Source organism: Haemaphysalis longicornis, unplaced genomic scaffold (genome assembly GCF_048455015.1).
Source record: "Haemaphysalis longicornis isolate Haplotype H1 unplaced genomic scaffold, Haemaphysalis longicornis Haplotype H1 scaffold_7, whole genome shotgun sequence".
NCBI lineage: Eukaryota > Metazoa > Arthropoda > Arachnida > Ixodida > Ixodidae > Haemaphysalis > Haemaphysalis longicornis.
Genome location: NW_027526422.1, coordinates 65568816 through 65586575, shown reverse-complemented (window position 1 = coordinate 65586575; position 17760 = coordinate 65568816). Strand labels below are relative to the sequence as shown.

The 17760-nt window shown below is 49.3% G+C and overlaps 1 protein-coding gene and 1 long non-coding RNA gene across 2 annotated transcripts in view; both read right to left on the bottom strand.

The window, feature by feature from the left end:
• The window catches only part of LOC144146320 (uncharacterized), a 39667-nt gene extending 36777 nt beyond the window's left edge, over positions 1 to 2890 (bottom strand). Inside the window, exon 1 of the mRNA XM_077678278.1 lies at positions 2868 to 2890. The gene's annotated coding sequence lies outside the window, so the exon portion shown is untranslated. The remainder of the gene's footprint in view (positions 1 to 2867) is intronic.
• A 1770-nt stretch (positions 2891 to 4660) lies between these two features.
• On the bottom strand, positions 4661 to 17180 carry LOC144146923 (uncharacterized). Its single transcript, XR_013317766.1, has 3 exons — positions 17066 to 17180; positions 16853 to 17008; positions 4661 to 4716 (listed from the first exon to the last, which is right to left on the bottom strand). It is a non-coding gene; the product is annotated as an uncharacterized LOC144146923 (long non-coding RNA).
• Positions 17181 to 17760: the final 580 nt, after the last annotated feature.

Here is a 17760-nt window from a genome sequence, read left to right as displayed (position 1 = left end):
TATGGGCGATTTCAAAATTTCGCCCATACGTGTATGGAAGGCCATTCAAGGTTGTAACAGACCACCATGCGCTGTGTTGGCTCGCCAATTTGAAGGACCCCTCTGGCCGTCTTGGGCGGTGGAGCTTGCGCCTGCAGGAGTTCGACGTTACAGTCGTTTATAAATCCGGCAGGAAACACTCCGACGCCGACTGCCTGTCCCGCGCCCCCGTCGACCCACCACCACAAGACTCTGATGAAGACAGCGCGTTCTTCGGGATCGTGACGGAGAGCGACCTAGCCGCCCAGCAGCGTGCCGACCCCGACTTACGCGTCATAATCGAGTACCTCGAGGGATGCAACGTTGCCGTTCCTAGGACCTTCAAACGCAGCTTACCAGCATTCAGCCTGAGAAACTCCGTCCTTGTGAAGTAGAATTTTAGCCCCGGAACAAGAGCGAATTACCTTCTCGTCATCCCCGCGGACCTTCGTGACGAAATTTTGGAAGCGTGCCACGACGACCCGTCTTCCGGACATCTGGGCACAGCCCGCACTATTGGAAAAATCAAGGCGAGGTACTACTGGCCCGGCCTTACCTCTGACGTCACCCACTACGTCCGGAGCTGCCGTGACTGCCAGCGACGAAAAACGCCGCCGACAAGACCCGCCGGACTTCTGCAACCGATCGCCGTCCCATCGAGACCATTTCAACAGATTGGAATGGACCTTTTAGGCCCGTTCCCTACGTCACGATCACAGAACAAGTGGATTGTCGTAGCGACAGACTACATGACGCGCTACGCAGAGACCGCCGCTCTTCCGAGGGGGACTGCACAAGAAGTGGCGAAGTTCTTTATAAGCCAAGTTGTGCTGCGACATGGAGCCCCGGAAGTCCTAATCACAGACCGCGGAACGGCATTTACTGCGGAGCTGATGCAAGGAGTATTACGCTACAGCAACACGGATCACCGAAGAACGACGGCGTACCACCCCCAAACGAACGGACTAACAGAACGTCTGAACAATACAATCGCAGATATGCTGTCAATGTACGTTGACGTTGAACTTAAGACTTGGGACGAAGTGCTCCCGTATGTCACGTTTGCGTACAACACGGCTATCCAGGAGACGACACAGCTGACGCCGTTCGAGCTTGTCTACGGTAGAAGGCCGACTACGATGCTCGACGCCATGCTTCCGCACGTAGAAGACGACGACCTCAACGCCGACGTCCACGGATATCTTCAACGTGCGGAGGAGGCCCGCCAGCTCGCTCGAGTTCGTATAACGGACCAGCAGCTGTTGGATGCGGGCCGCTACAACCTCCGACGCCGAGACGCCGAGTACCAACCAGGGGATCGTGTGTGGGTTTGGACTCCCATCCGACGACGCGGACTCAGTGAGAAGCTCCTGCGACGGTATTTCCGACCCTACCAGATTCTACGACGTGTTGGCCAACTTACCTACGAAGTGATCCCCGATGGTGACTCCGGCACAGTACGACAACGCACGCGGCCTGAAGTCGTCCACGTCGTTCGCTTAAAACCTTTCTATGGACGATGACGAACTTTTATTTTCATTTGTTCGGACTGTCGCTTATGTTAGCATCGGGTCGATGCCCTCTTAGAGGGGGGGTAATGCCGCGAACCATACATTGGGTTTGTTTATTTGTGTTTTGCTTTTACCGCCCGGCTGCGCCGGTCTGTGTTATCTCTGCGCCAAGGGAAGCGCGTGTTCCATTCTTTCTTTCTGTGCCGCATGTGTTATCTGTTGTGATAGGGAGAGCATTCCGATCTAACATGAACAGCCCAGAATAATCTTCTTGGATCTACTATGTTCTCGATGCGAATCGACGTTTCGAGAACCACGCGCGCCAAAAGATAAAAAGCCTGCAGTGCGGACGCCGGGGCATTCGATTCGACGACACTCGCCTGTGCAAGTCACTTTGTTGACCGCTGCTTCGCCGCCTCTGTATTCTTCTGAGTTGTTAGGGGAGTACAAGTTCGCTCCAATAAACGTGTTTCTCATTCAAGACAACTGCATCGTCCTTGTCTTCGTGACAATATCAATGCTCACAGCGTCACCAATTCGAGCTGACTTCTATGCCTAGGCTTCAGAGGTACTCTGAAACAAAAGGCGCATCGCCCGTCTTCTTCAACATATAGGTCAAAGAATTCCCAGCGGCATTGCAGAACATCCTTGAAGTTAGCAGCGGCATACACTGGGAGGATATGACAGTGCAGACGAGCAGGAGAGCATACACCCATGGAAGTCCTAACGCAGCACAGTAAACACTGCGAAAAACACTTCGATAATTCTCAAACTGCGCGTTCTATTCTGACAAACACTAAATCCGGCCGTCCTGACCTACATGCACCTAAAGCTATGTCTCACTTCGACCTGTTGCTTGTATGGCGTTCAGGCTATATTATCTCATATCATCAGGGATTGTTCAAAAAATATCTCGCGAAATAGCCTTCGAGGAACAGTATTTGGGGACTATTGGACTGTGAACAAGTTCTGTCAGTATACATATACTGGAAATTTTTGTGCAGTTTCATTGCTCTCGCCGTGTTGTGCCGTACCCTACTCCCTCCACAGGGCCGGAAGGGGCTGTTTCAGATTCCGAGTAAGATGCGGTGCGATTGCCTCGTTTGCCCGTAACAACAACTCTTCGCATTAAACCACTTGTATTCCTACCCTTAAATGATATCAATAGGTACAAAAGCGTTCATTTACAAGCGATGTTCACCAGCGGTTAGAGCCGTAAGGCTCATACGTGTAATTGAAACTTTAACCTACGATGATCACACATCTATTAGACGTTATGTTTTACGCCTTCATAGTGAACACACGTTACATTTCCAAGTGACGGCCGTTTATGCTTACTTTCCACAGGTCTCCTTGTCCTCGTTGCGGCTGAAATAAAAAGAGCAAGCTTTTGTTGGCATGGCGTGTTAAGCAGTAGCATCTTCCGTAAACCCCTTTCCTTTACCCGTTTTCTTCGTGGCTATTCTAAAATTGCTGACCGTCGTAGTCCTCCGTTGGTGAGTGGCGGTGCCACTGGCCTCGTCTATCTTAGATAAACCACAAGATAACCTACGCTTGCTTAGCCAGAAATCTTGTGGCTCTTGTATGTCCCTTTCAGTGTCATACTCTGGGGTCCCTCTCCAGTTACAGTCCTTCCCCCCTTTGTTGCGTACTTAAGTGATGGCTTCCTACTAAAAATATAAATACTCAATGGAGAAAGATGGTTATAAAGATGATTACGAAGGACCGAATTGTATCCGCATATTAACCATCACGGTCCGTCTCAAACGAACTGAAAGAACCGTGCCAACTTAGGTCGGCAGAGCTTGTGGGAAGAAGCACGTCGATGGAGGCCAACAGTTAGCATGCGAGGAATTATGGCGCAGACATTTACAATTAGACGAAGTGACGATATAGCAACAGGGCGAGAATATGACATATTGAGACTCGATGTAGCAGCTTAAAAACATGGAACTCCAGTAGCAAGTACTTTCAATGGAGTGAAACGTGCATGAAGTGTCACACAAGCATAAAACCTGAAAGCTGTCGGGCGGGAATACCAAAGCATCCATCCCGCATAATCGCAAGGAACGTTCCGCTTCCTGAAGGAGCGGGTTTGGAGCGTTAAAGGCCATTAGTGGCGATAAGCGAGAAGTGATTACGGTCTTCGTGGACAGAAATATCCTAGGAAATTTGAAACGTAAGGAGGCGTATTTGCCTTCTCTATAGTTAGGCGAGATGGGCAGTCAAGAAGAATATGCCCCATCATCTAATCTCGCACGCAGGGTGCAAGCCCTTTGCCATTTCCAACCTTTCTCGGCACTACAGTTCACTGTTATTTTGTTTGCAGCTGTAATCTTTGCTACTCTACAATCACTGCTCCACAACTAATTGTATAAATTTCCTCTAGAATCTGCATCAACTTAAGGCGAAGGCTACAAGGACATTTTCTTTCCACACTGTGGGTCGCTGCATGGGGACATCACCTGGAAAGGCTAGTGAGAGGTGAAAAGCGTGAAAAGGGGGAAAGGAAGCGGATGTTTAGACACATTGAGTAAAGTAAACGTGTGATTTCTGGGCAGCGTTGGCTGAATGAGCTGGCTTGCAATGATTACTGGGACGCTTCAAAAGAACGCCGTTACAATTGCTTGAAATCTTTCTAGTAGCACACAAAATCGGTATAGTTGAGGCTTACTAGGATAAAAGGTACAAACTCTTGATTATATTGTGTGCTGTTTTTTCCATCTTGGGCAGGCGCTTAAATAATTAGCAACAAGTGCTCCATTTAGGGCAGGTGGGCTTGTTACTCGCACGCGGAGCGTGTTGGGCACAATTCAGTGTTTGCACTGCTAGCAACACGTGCCTCGTTGCATTACAAAATTGACTGTCTACTCCCGGTTTTTTTTAAGACGACCATTATTATACAACACAGATAGTGTCCCACAATGGCGCAATAGACAAAATCTTAAGAATTACAAACTACATGCTCTATTAGGGCCATTCGATAGAACTTTATTTATAATATGTGGCACGAATTTACTTGTATCAAAAAATTGCTTCGCTAGGCAGGAAAGAAAGTCTGTGGAAAAAATATTTTCACTTGGAGTAGAACGTACCGCCGATAGGACAGCTAGTATCAGTAGGACGTCGGCGCCTAAGCTCATCACCGTTGCCCCCAGGTCCACCAAGCTGTACACTACTGCATACGCTGCAAACATATGAAGAAGACGGTAGTGCATAAAATAGTAAATCTCGCACATTCCGCAGCAAAGAAAAGGGTGACAAAGAAGCCACGGCAAAAATTCGAAGGCATGGCTTTAAAAAACTATAGCTTTTGTTTGGCGAAGTACAGCACAGTTTCACACTACCAGAGTCAGAAGCATTGAAGCACAGTTTCACACTACCAGAGTCAGAAGCATTGAAGGACTCTGACACTACACTGCACATGCATTTCCAATAAAAGGTGGGAAAAACCTGGATTGCGCAGAATATGCCGCTGGTGTGTCATTCACGTGAATCTTTAAAAAAATTCAATTAGTTGATTTTAGGTTTTTCTGGCTTGGCAAGCAGCAAATAGCGGCCTCGAAAGCTGCGAGAAAAAGGGGCAGGAGAGCTGATTCTAGGTAAACTATGAAGACTCGTTGAAATAAAAATTCTCTCAGCTTGACGACTCACGCGGACATCATGCAGCACGAACAAAGAATATATTAAAGCCGTTCCACTCAATGGGAAAGCTGTTATCCGTTTACGGCCGTTATCCGTTATCCGCTCGAAGCGCCGTTATCTGCTCACTGCTGCCACCCAATGCATTTCAAATTTCCCGCCTTCGGAGTGCTCGTGCGCACCCTGCGTGCTGCGCCGGTAGGAGTTCTTTCTTTTTGCGCTTGCTTGAATTTTGTATGCTGGAGCGGTTTTGCGCCATTTCGAACGCGCCATTTTTTTTTCTTGCATGGCTGGAGCCTTGTTCGAACGCGCCATTTTTTTTTTCTTGCGTGTTTGGAGGCTTTCTGCGACATTTCGAACGCACCATTTCTTTCTTGCACGGCCGCTGTTTTCGCTTACTATCGTAAAACGCAACCCAACGTGCGTTCCAAACTAAATAAACGCAGGGGCTGCCGGTTATATACACAGATTTTGCCTGAAATGAACCTGCAGTTTTCTTTGCGCTAAATAACGGGGAGATGTGTGACAAGCGCCAGCGGTTCCCGAGGTTTGAATGGTTATGTCTATTTAAACCACGTGGTTTTCGAAGCCTAACGCGACTCCCCGACGCCGATACAGAACATAGAGTTTCATACTAATATACACCAAGAGGAAATCTGTCGCTGCCGTCGCATGCTGCCGTGGGCGGCGCCATTGCCGCGAGCGACGTTCCTTGCCCACTTAGCTTAGCTACCCATACGTCTTCTTTTTTGTCTCGAAGCCAAGGTCAACAAAAAGGGAAGCATTTTTTTTAAGTGCGAATGCACTTTATAAGCGACCCCGAACCTTCCGCCGTCCGCATAGCAACAGCTGTGGGTGCGCGCGCTTTTCGTCTTCCTTAGCAACGGGGCGAGATGGGCGCGCGCTGCCTGGCCGCTGACATGGCACATACCCACGTGGGAGATTGGCCAGGAATAAGTGCGAATGCACTTCTTAAGCGAGCCTGAATCGCCGCGCTCGCATAGCGCTTCCTCTCCCCCCTCGCCTACTCTCCTAAAGCCCCTTTACTACTCTCCAGCTCGCAACACCCTCTCTCGGCGCGCCAGCCAGGCCACTACACTATATAAAAAAAGAAACAGCATCCGGCGCCAGGTTTCGATCTGCGGACTTTGCGGCCGCAGCGCGACGCTCTACCGACTAAGCCACGGGCACGGCGTCGATATCCTTGTTAGTAACGCGCCTTATATCTTTAACGCATTCAAACTACGTCGTCAGCGGCGTGCGTTGGCGACTCAGCGGCGTTATAGCGGCTTGATAACTGCGTGCTGTACACGTGATACTACAAACCCGCTAGTTCTGCATTCTCTCACGTGACTGCGCCTCATTACAAACCCGCTAGTTCTGCATTCTCTCACGTGACTGCGCCTCATCTCCCTTCACTCCGGTCGGTGCTTCGCAGCTGCGGTGCGCTGCGGTGCGGTGCGCTCCTCCTCTCGAACATACACGTTAATTCACCAAGATTTCCGCAGAGGGACAAACGAGGCGTGTTAAGCCGAACGTGATCACGAGGGGGTGTTAATGTAACTAACGGGCAAAATGCCACCAAACTTCAACAAACTCCCGCTCATAGCATCACCCCGTGCTTCGCACTTCCTCATACTCCCCTTCGGGGTAATGCAGGGGAATTTTTTTTCTTGTTCGTCGTGCCTGAAGCTTCTACATAATCACCGAAAAATGAATCTTTTCATAGGTTCCCTTTTATGATAACAAAACAAATTTGATGAACGTTATGCAGTAATATTGTTGCTTTTTTGCATCCAGACCAACTTTTCAGCCTGTTCATGAGCCATGTCAAGGACAAGTGGAACGTGCCTGCCTGGTACATGACGGAACGCTCGCCGAAGCGCGGCTCCCCTAGACAGTGGCGCCAGATTTCCCTCTAGTATATATTAGTATGAAACTCTATGATATAGAAGGCTCTACCTTGGTCCGTTATCTCGCTGCGCCGCCTGATTACGGCAGTCGCAACGGCCGTTAGCGAGCTAAGACGACAAGGCGAGCCCATAAAGTGCTCTGCACTTAATAATGTCCCGGGAGTGCTTTGGTCGTATCTTTTTCTGGTCTCCGACTCCTTGCCTTGTCAACGTAAGCGACCATTTACGCCGTGATCTTGGAGCCGCTACGATTTCCGCCATCGCCTTTCCCTTTGTTCAACATCTCTGCTCGTGTTCACGATTAAATACGAGCCAGAAGAAAGCAGCCCAACAAACAAGTATATGCTCCTTGTACACGGTAAGGGTACGCTGGTACTGAGTCCCACGCGCCGAAGAATGGCGGCAAAGGGAGAGTTTCAATCATGAGCCACAAGAAAAAGCCATGTTAAAGCCGGTGTCGAATAAAAATGGATGGCTTCACAGCTCTTGCGCCTTCTCCTGCAATGGCAAGTGAGCGCAGCCACTATTTATTTTGGCACACATTCACAGCACACTGTGGTTCTTCGGCGACAGAGTTCACGAGTTGCGTAAGTACCGCTGTCTCTGTGCATTGCCAAATCGTGATCAGTAATTACTTCACCGATCGTTAATTTAGAGTCCCAACCCGCCATAGTATGTCCGCATTTTTTGGTTCCAGTTGCTACCACTCCTCTTACGACGTCACCTCTGAGGTTGGAGATTAGAATTAGCCCCAGCACATAAAACGATGCACTATTCAACGCACAAGCCTTAGATCCCTATGTTTCATGGAACGAGTCATGCGGTGGTATGTATTAATCTTGAGGGCTCCTCTAAGCCCTAAATTACTTCTTCGGGCTTCACTTGCTGCTTTTTGCGAATTCCCACAGGGAGAGTAATGTTTCTTTGGCATAACTGGGATTCGTTGGCGTCGTCCACTCTTCATAGGGTGGCACCTCGTGGACGTGTCTTGCTCGGAGTTTTCGAAGGTCTCCACATTCCCACAGGAGGTGGTATCCAATGCACTGCTTTGCTGTGGAGTCCTTGAGTCCGGTCAGGGGTACGGTGAACCGATGAGAGTGACAGAGCCGCCGTGCCTTTGTGGGTATCTACGCGCTTTGACTTTAAGCTAGGAGCGCCACTTGCGCACCACATCCCCGGGTGAGGGTGCCCCGTGTCCGGGCTTTGTAGGTTACACCTTGAACCCCGCCAGGTAAGCCCTTTGGAAGAGGGTGTTGATTTTGGGGGGTCATGCATGCCATGCAGCTTCTTCCTTTTTCGTTGTTCTCGTGTTCAACAAGGGTGGCCGGGTCGACGTCAAGCAGTGGTGGCACCGAGTGGTCGGGAAGCGAGTGGAGTTTTACGTGCCCGCCACCGCGTGAGCAACCTCATATCCGAGGATATCCGTTTATCCCGGCATAACAGTCGATCCATACCTGGACGTTGTGCTGGTTTTCTGGTGTTCTGCACCTCTTCTTAATGAAGTGGAACACTGAACCACAGATGCTTGTATTTTGGAGCGTTTGATGGATGCTGTGGGGGAGCTCTGCAGGGATTTTTTGTCGTGTCGTCCAAAGTGAGCATGCCACCTCGGTGAGTTATACGAGTTTCGCCATTCACAAGACATCGAACTCTAGTTATGTGCATTTAGGCTCGTGATATTTGCAGGCCTGTGACCTTCTGTACGACCCAAATGGTGGGACTACTGCAAGAGTGACCTCCCGAGCCTCTTAATTCCAAGCAGCGTCTGAGTAAAGAGAAGTTGTCTGAAGCTTTCGGTCATTGCTGCTTCGTGCACCAGCCTTCTGTTCCTTCGTAGGACGCTCCTTGTTTCGTCTCCGTGGTAGTGGTTTACGTCGAGTAACGAGCGTGTCCTCCTACGGTGGGGTCAAGCGTTAGAGGGGTAACTCAGGACTGACCCATTCATCATTAAGGCGTACGATGCGCCTGCCAGCGTTCGTTATAGTTGGCCTCGATGCGTTGCTGTCTTTTTTGACAGTGAGCGTGGCCTTCAATGATGGCAGTGGAGTGCACCTAAGTAAGTCCTTATCTTTTGGGTGACATGGCTGAACGGTGACCTCCAAAGGGAGTATCGGTGCAAAACTTCTAGCTTCAGCACTTCAGAATTGGTGCCTTGGTTAGGTCAATGGCCACGGCTCCGTTGAAAGCCTTGGATGTGAGGACAGTGATAACAAGCGTTCTCAGCATTTCGGTGCAAGCACCGCCGAAGCGGCTATCGATCTCCTGTACTACGTGCAGTATCGACTTTTACAACCTTCAGACATACGATAAACATTCGTTGGGGCTCCCATTCTCCCGCAAGGAAATGTCCAGTATTCGCGTCCAGCCATCTGTTGATACCGGCAAGGCATTTTTATATAGATTAAGGCGTTGGGCACGCTCAGCTTCAGAGCCCCGAATGTCCGGGTACTGCATCTTAATTGGAGACACTTGCATGCCCGTTGATTTAAGGTGTTCTGAGAGCGTGTTGAGGCCCGCTTGAAGCGCAGTAACTGTGGCTTCGGTGGTGGTATACTGCTGTGGAATAGCTCGGATTGTCACGTCATGTGCGTAGGCAGTCGAGTCGAGTGAGGCCTGGTGTCTCGCTTGTTACCCGGGCGGTCTTAGCCATCACGGTGTCCAATAGGGTAGGCGATATAACGGCCCCCTAAGGTACTCCACACCGGCAGCATGGAATACCTTGGGTGAGATGATACCTCTTGTTGAGACAGCAAACTCAAAGTTTCGACGTCGTAAGAACGCCTGAACAAAGTTCTGCATATAAGGGCTTGCACCTGTATCAGCCAGATCCTTGAGCATGTAGTAGTAGAGTTTGGTGTTGGCCCTGTTGGTATATACTTTGAAGAACGGTGAAACCCAGCCTTGAAAACGAGTACACCAGGAGAGAGTAGGACAAGACACACGCTGGGAAGATGCTCAAGACGCTGCAAGATGCTTGTCGGGGTAGAAAGACCTGGGTCGATGTCCAAGGTGCGGGCGTCTGTCTCCTGTAGAACCTCAGAGACAGCCCGTTTGTCTTCATATCCGCCTTTTTCATTGCGGTGTGGTGACCTCAGGTGGAACCAGCGCGACGCGATATGGCAGGTGTACAAATGGATAGCCACTGTTGTTGAAGGGCATAGTGACTGCGTTGCTGATTTCCCACGAGAATTGCACAGCCTACATCTACAAAAGGAATAACTATGCTTGAAGACGTTAGTTTCCAATGTGGAAAATGTCTGAACAAGAGCGTGACGTTGGTTCCTTTTCCCAGCGGATTTTCAAGTGTCAGTACCAGACGGTAGCTATCTGAGCTAGAGGAAATGATGTTTTTACGCGAATTCGGTATTTTTTTTCTAGTTCGTAAAACTACCGTACTTACCCGATTCTAACGCGCCCCCGATTCTAACGCGCACCCGATTTTCCTGGAAAAAAAAACAAAAAAACTTGCACCTCCGATTGTAACGTGCACGAACTTTGTAACCCAGACCAACGAATGCGAGAGAAATGGGCTATTTATTTCCCGAAGTAATCTCACTCGTCTCACTCCTCGTCGCTTTCCGCTGACCACAACATCTCGTCCTCGGTGCCGCCAAGAGCGTTCGCGATGCCACACTTCTGAACGAACGTTCAACCACGGTCGATGGGATAGTGGCCCATGCCTCGCACACCCATCCCGTGAGCTTCTCCAGAGCCGTACGCTTCAGCCGACCGCTCGTTTTGAACGCGTGAGAGCCGCTGCTGCCATTGCTGTTATCAAGTGCGCAAGTGGAACGATTTGACGATTTGTGTGAACGCCGATAGAAAACCATAGGCGCTTATGCTTCCTGCGTTCAAAAAATTGTTGCTAGACATGGAGGAAGTCTTCCTCCATGTTGCTAAAGGCTTTGGCGCCATCTTGAGATAGCGATGGCGATGGGTGGGACGAAATTTTCGCTGTTTCGGCAGTTTCGGTTTCGTATCCGATTCTAACGCGCATGCGATTTTTCGGCCTATTTTTCCGGAAAAAAGGTGTGAGTAAGAATCGGGTAATTACGGTACATTTACAAATTTCGTAAATTATCATTATTGTGGAAATGCAGGGCGTCGCACGGTTCGCCATTTTCCGAAACTATGTTATATTTTTGTAGTTTTTCAAAATTTAGTTCGACCAATTATCTCCATTTACGCTAGTATAACCATTACAGGTTGAACTTTCGCGAAATCTGTAATATGGTGGAAATGTCATGCTTTATACGTTTTGCCATATTCCGTACCTTTTTTAATATTTTTGTTTTTCTAAATTTCGTTCGACCATTTATCTTCATTTCCATTATTACAACGATTCAATTTGTAACTTCCGCGAATTCTGCATTGTTGTGGAAATGCAGGGCTTTTCACGGTCCGTGATTTTACATATTTATTTTATATTTTCCTTGTATTTTAGTTTTTAAAGATTTCCTGCGACCACTTATCTCCATTTGCACCGTTATAGCGATTACAGATGGAACTGCTGCGATATCTGCATTTTTGTGGAAATGCAGGGCGTTACACGGTCCTGGCTGTGGGGTACTCGGCAAAGAATGCTATGCATTAAAATCAAGGAAAAAATTCCCCGCAAGATTCGAGCCACCACATGCGGGCGGTGCGCTGTTTCTGACACTTTAGACCTTTCTGCCATAATGAAGCAACCCAGCTTACCAGAATGACGTGTCAGCGCATCCTTTAAAAGAATCATGATGCCTTGCAGTTCTCCCGGTTACCCACTAGAGACAGACATGGTACGCTCTTCCGCCACGAGATGGCGCTGTTCGCCTGACACTATCTTTGTCTACTTCAACCTGATTTGAGTGCTTGCAATCTTGGGGCCTTTCAAGCGAGTAATATGGATCATGTTTTGTAGAGCAGGCCGGAGAGCGCATTTTCATTGTCATTTGGACGCAGCCCTCTGGCAGCCGTTACCTGGGTTTCGCGGCGGAGGCGGCCGCGTAACCAAGTGACCGAACGCAGCAGCGATGGCAGAAAGAAAATGGAGAGGAGCGTCTGGCGAAGGGTGAGGAGGAGGACGGAACGCGCGGCTTTGGCGTCATTTTTCTCGGGGCCACCCTCTCCCTCTTGTTTCATGCGTCACCGCAACGGAGCAAGAATGTACAGTGAGTGAGTGAAAAACTTTATTAGACGAGAGGCCATGGGGCCCTGGGGGGGTAAGGATGTACAGTCTTTGTGAAAATTTTGTGGGCCAAGACATAAACGCGCAGGAGGCAAAAAATTCTATGTACAAGCTGACATCCCAAGCGAGGCTTAAACTTTTTATGCAGGAAAGCTAGAGAAAATACCTTTCTTTCTTACTGCCTTAAAATATTTTTTCCACATTGAAAGGCAAACCTGATTGTTTAAATTCTTTGTGGTCAAGAAGGCTGAGGATTGCCCACAAAATTTTGACAAATGGTGTACATGTTTTGCTCCGTGGTCGCCGCCAAAGAGCGTCCTTCGCGCCCTCCCCTCCTCAGACGCTGTTCCGTTCGCCGCTAATCCAAACCACGTCACATTTCCGCGGGACGTTGAAACACAATTTGCAACAACATGCTCGCTGCTTCCCCGTGCGTGGCAAATCCGAACCACGTGACGTTTACGCGGCAGTTTCAAACATGATTTCCAACAACACGCTTGCCGGCGGCGGCGTTGCGCTGCGCGATAACAACAGGCTCGTGCGCACCACCGTGCGTTCGTTGATCCCGTGATCACTGACTTAAACACAGCATATGCGACGTTACCGAGAAGTCTGCAGCTCGAGCTGTGCCCAAATTTCGCATTAGGGAGTGTAGTAACCGTCAGTGCATTTTTGAAGACAATAGTCCTTCTTGGCTAACTTAAACGGAGAAATGTTGGTCTGTCTGTCTGTCTGTCTGTCTGTCTGTCTGTCTGTCTGTCTGTCTGTCTGTCTGTCTGTCTGTCTGTGACTCGACTCAGCCACTCGGCCAAAGTGAAACAGAAGATGCGGAATAGTCTTATATACCCACAGCCAAGTCTAAAAGTCCAAGTCCATTGTCAATGTTCATACTTGTCAACACTGTTGAACAAGAACAAGACATTACGGAAATATAGGGCAGAAAATCAATACTTAAATGATGTTTGAGTGTTCATGTATTTAAAAATTCATGAATGTTTGGCATTTGCGAGAGCAAATTAAATACTACATCAACTGCAGAAACCCATCGCCTGCTGCCGCTTGTATTACTATAGCTCCTGGCGGCATTTGAGAAATCATATGGCAAATGCAACGAAAGGTTCCACTAGATATGTTCTACGCTCCCCTTGGGCAACGTGGTTCTATAAACGCTGTAGCAGGGTGCCTCGATTCACGCGCGTCTCCGCCTTACGGCAGCACTGGCATCGAGGCATTTGGCGTGGAGCAATGGACCACGGTATACATAAATTGACTTGAGCAAACCTTCGGCGTGTTATTTTCGGAGGAACGAGACGGGGGAGCAACAGCATGAGAGGTGAGCGGGAAAGAGGAGGGAGGCATTTACTTGGCCGTGGCGGCAGTCGACGATCGTCTTTCGCCGACATTTGCAACGAAAGGAGCAGATACGTGGTCATTTTGTTTTCTTGACGACTAGGTCATCGCGATAACTACGGTATATCCATAAACAACTCGAACAGCCAGTAACGTTAGTGCTGAGTCTGCAGGTTAGTAGTGAGCACCGCGTATCCGATTTATGGCTGTCGGAGATCTCAAACCCGCTCGCTGCCAGGCCACACCCATTCGATCTCCCCCTATTCTATGGCTGCCGACCCCTAGAAAATCAGTCAACGGCGATCTAGCACCCTTCATGACTTGGCGTGTGGCTACGAGAGGAAAGCGAAAGGTGGGCTCTCACGCGCCACCACAGCAGCTTCGCGGAATTATAAAGGCGGCATAACCTTGCAAGTTGCAAGTGGCCACGTCGAAGTTTTGCTGCTAGATGTCAACGCTTTGCTGTTTAATCTAAATGCAAGGCGGAATATTGTGATCAAGTATAAATGAAACCTCTTCAACGTAATCCGCGCTGCAACTGTTTTAGCTTATTTGTGGTGCCACCATACGATACTTACGAAAAGGCGAAAGTAAAAGAAAAAGACCTCCTTGCAAAATATATATGACGTTCAGTGCCTGTAAAGGAGCAGAGGCAAATGTTCGAAATTAGGATACATTTTACACGACGCGGTATCAGGATGCTCCACGGAGTAGGTATTTGTAAAGGCAATAAAAATGCAGCATGAAAAAGAAAATAGCGACTATAATTATCTTGTTTCAATCAAAATATATCATTGTTCTCTCTCCAAATTACACGCAGCGGCACCTGAAGCCGTGTACTTAGCTCCGGAGATGCCAGATAGAAGTGACTGGGAGTTGTGCTAACTCAGAGTGACCCGTCAAAAGCCCATAGGCTAAAGCTGGCCTTTGAGTTGGCTTTTGCTTATTTCTGTCTTACATCTCCAGCGATTACACAAAAATACTCCCTACAGGGATTTTTAGGTTGTCAGATTCCTAAACACATTTTACTCGCAAGACTAAAAAATGACAAGGTTTGGCTGCACCAAACACTGAATATTGTGCCAAAGCAGCACACATTCCCTTTTTTGGCAGACTGCCGTGCAGCTATATCCATAGCTCGGAAAAACTGGGCGCCACCCACTCACACTCACACAGAAAAATATATTTTCCCTCACGCACTCACTCAGAGCGGGACTCAAGCTCACCAGTCGCCCTCACCAGTAGCACTCACTAACACTCATGGTCAGTACGCGCCCTCCAACACTCGCCCCCTCTTGCGCTCACGCTGACTATCTCGCCGTGGCCAATCGACTCACTTGCGCACACGCTCACCGCTCACCGTCACCAGTCGCACTCGTGCTCGCGCTCACCACTCGCCATCGCCACTCGCACTCACTCACGCTCACCATTCACCGTCCCCACTCGCACTCACTCGCGCTCGCGCTCACCACTCGTCGTCCCCCTTCACACGCGAGTGTGTGCAGCAGACTTTCCGTGAGTCATTAAACCGAACAGTATTAGTACATTACGGCGTCCGAAGGCGGTTAAAACCATATTTGTAAATCCACGCGTCACCACAGAATTAATTCTAAGGTTCCCCATAGCAGGAGCTCAGTGACGACATATTTCCGAATCTAAAAGCAATCCCGCCATCAACAACCATCACAGCTATAGCGGCTCCTGCGACGAATAGCCAACAGCGAGTACAAGCTCAGTAGTGGCGCTCACCACGGTAAGCCCCGAAAATGGCGCGAGCAGCGCGAGTGCACTCGCGAGTGGTGAGCGGTACTCACGACGAGTGGCATTCGCACTCGCAAATGCCACTCGGAATGCCCCTCGCGATTGCGAGTGGCTCGCACTTACTCGCATTCACACTGACCAGTCCAAAACGATGGCGAGGCTCAATCACCACTCACTCGTGAGTGGTGAGGGGGGGGGGGGGGGGGTGAGTGCAATCATGAGTGAGCCTGCCGAACTATGACTTCATGATTTGATTCATCCCGTCATTTGGGCCGAAGCGCACGCAAAGACGCCCAAGTCGGTGCGCCACCCTTAACTATACTGAGAGACCAAGCGCCGGCGAAGAAGTCGCGAAACGCGGGTATATACACGTGGTAACGCAGGGACAAAGCACTGAGCGAGCGCCGCTGCGACGCCTCAGAGCTGCGAAGCCTGTCGCGTTGCGTCTTCACTGCCACACTTGGGTTCCCGCGTCTCAAGGTCATTGCGACGCATTGGATGACCTTGCGTAGCACGCTGTAGTAGAGCTTTCGCTCTAAAAACATGGCACACAAGCTGAAACACACGTTTTCACTCCCGGTGCGATATGACTGGAATAAGCGCCCAAAGAAGAAAATGCACGGTATATCGGAAAGCCACGTTAGCTCTTTAAATGGTCACCCACGTCTGAGTGAAGAGCACTGCGTTACTGCTATCTGTAAACACAGCGCCGCCTGCTATCTGTTCCTCAGGCTGCGGTACACTTCGAAGCATGTTTCGAAACAGAAGCGCTGCGTTCCTGTCCTTTCACATGGTTCGCATCTGTAGCACTAAGGCGTAATTCCTTACGGCGTAGGCACAGGTGAGCACTAGCATTGTGATCAGCTATAAGAAGTGCAGTGCCCTTGAAAAATCTAGGAAACGCGTAGCCACCCGGCAGGAGACTTTCACATACACAGCTTAAGGCTGTCTTTGACTTCCGCTATGATCATATCTGCCACACGTTTCATCTTTACGAGCAAAACTGGGGCAAATCATTCAAAGGACGTTGCATCTCAATAGAATTAGAGCCAGTTTTCGAACCTCACGCGACAACCATGGAAGCAGTGCAACCACGATCATGTTAAATTTCTGCACCACGCGAACTGTGGGTAAGAAAAAAGATAACGCTCATAACCCATCTGGAAGCTTTGGGTAATGGAAGGAGGAGCGAAATTTCGTTTTAAATTACTGACAGAGAAATACTGACAATTAAGGCCCTGGGCTGTTATATGGCGATGCTTGATACTTGTGTCTAGGAACATTGCCGTTTTACTCAAATGCCTTGCTCAATGTACAGTTATTCAGAATCAATACTCGTGCAAGAGAACTGATATCGGAGGTAGCCCTACATGCCGCGTCCCACATGGTTACTGCATTGAACAGCGTGTTGACGGAGCGAATGATTAATTGTGCGCAAACTCCGTTCCCTTAAATAGCCTGAAGAGCAGAAAAAAACCAAATCGGCTTACTGCGCAGATGACGCAGATGGCCTGGATGCAACGGCTGCTGACCATCTTGTTCACTAACGTCGTATTTCTCTTCTTCTTCGACTGATACAAACGCGCGAGACTCCGGGAGCCTTCGTTATGGCGATGACAAGTAGGCCGATCGTGACTGCAAAGACGCTGCGGATGAAAAGGATGATGAAAAACCTAATTGCCGTTTCTTCCAGACGGACTCACCGCTTGAGAGTGGCAGTGTCCTCGTCCTTTCAGAAGAAGGTGGTGAGAAACCCATGGGCCCTGGCGGCGTCTTCCGCCAGCTGAACGACTGCCGCTTGGACGTCGGGTTGGGACGACCCAAAGATGACCAAGCGGTAGGGCTAGCCAATATAACGTGAAATAAGACACAAAAAGATGAAGGGAAGCAATCAAGTCACATCACAGATTGGGAGCCATCCGGCATTTACAATCGCAGCAGTTTCTTATGTTTATAGTGTCTTGCTCCCGTCAGGAGAGTATGCACCAGACGAATTTGCAGACAAGCACCATCCCAAAGGTAACATATCGAAAAAAATTTACCCGTCTCAATATGCGGACGCGTGCCCAGGGTGCAACAAAAAGCAAACGCTCCAAGTACCACACCATGGGAATGAAAAAAGGCAATGGTTGTAGCCAAGACTGGAAATGCGTCTTTTACAGCCCCTGCAACGCAACGGCCTCTCTTCCTTCCCCGCCAACCTCTCACGGTGTTCGCCTCCTGCCTCGGTCCTCCCGTGATAAACGCCATAGACGTTGTTCAATTGAACTCAATTTTCCCTCTGCCGTCGTTGAAACAGCGCGTTGTCACTGCTGGCACGCCATCTATTCTTGACGCTCGATCAATGACCTCTCGGCTTCAACACGGGCGGGTTTTGTATTTAGGATCTGTAATGTTG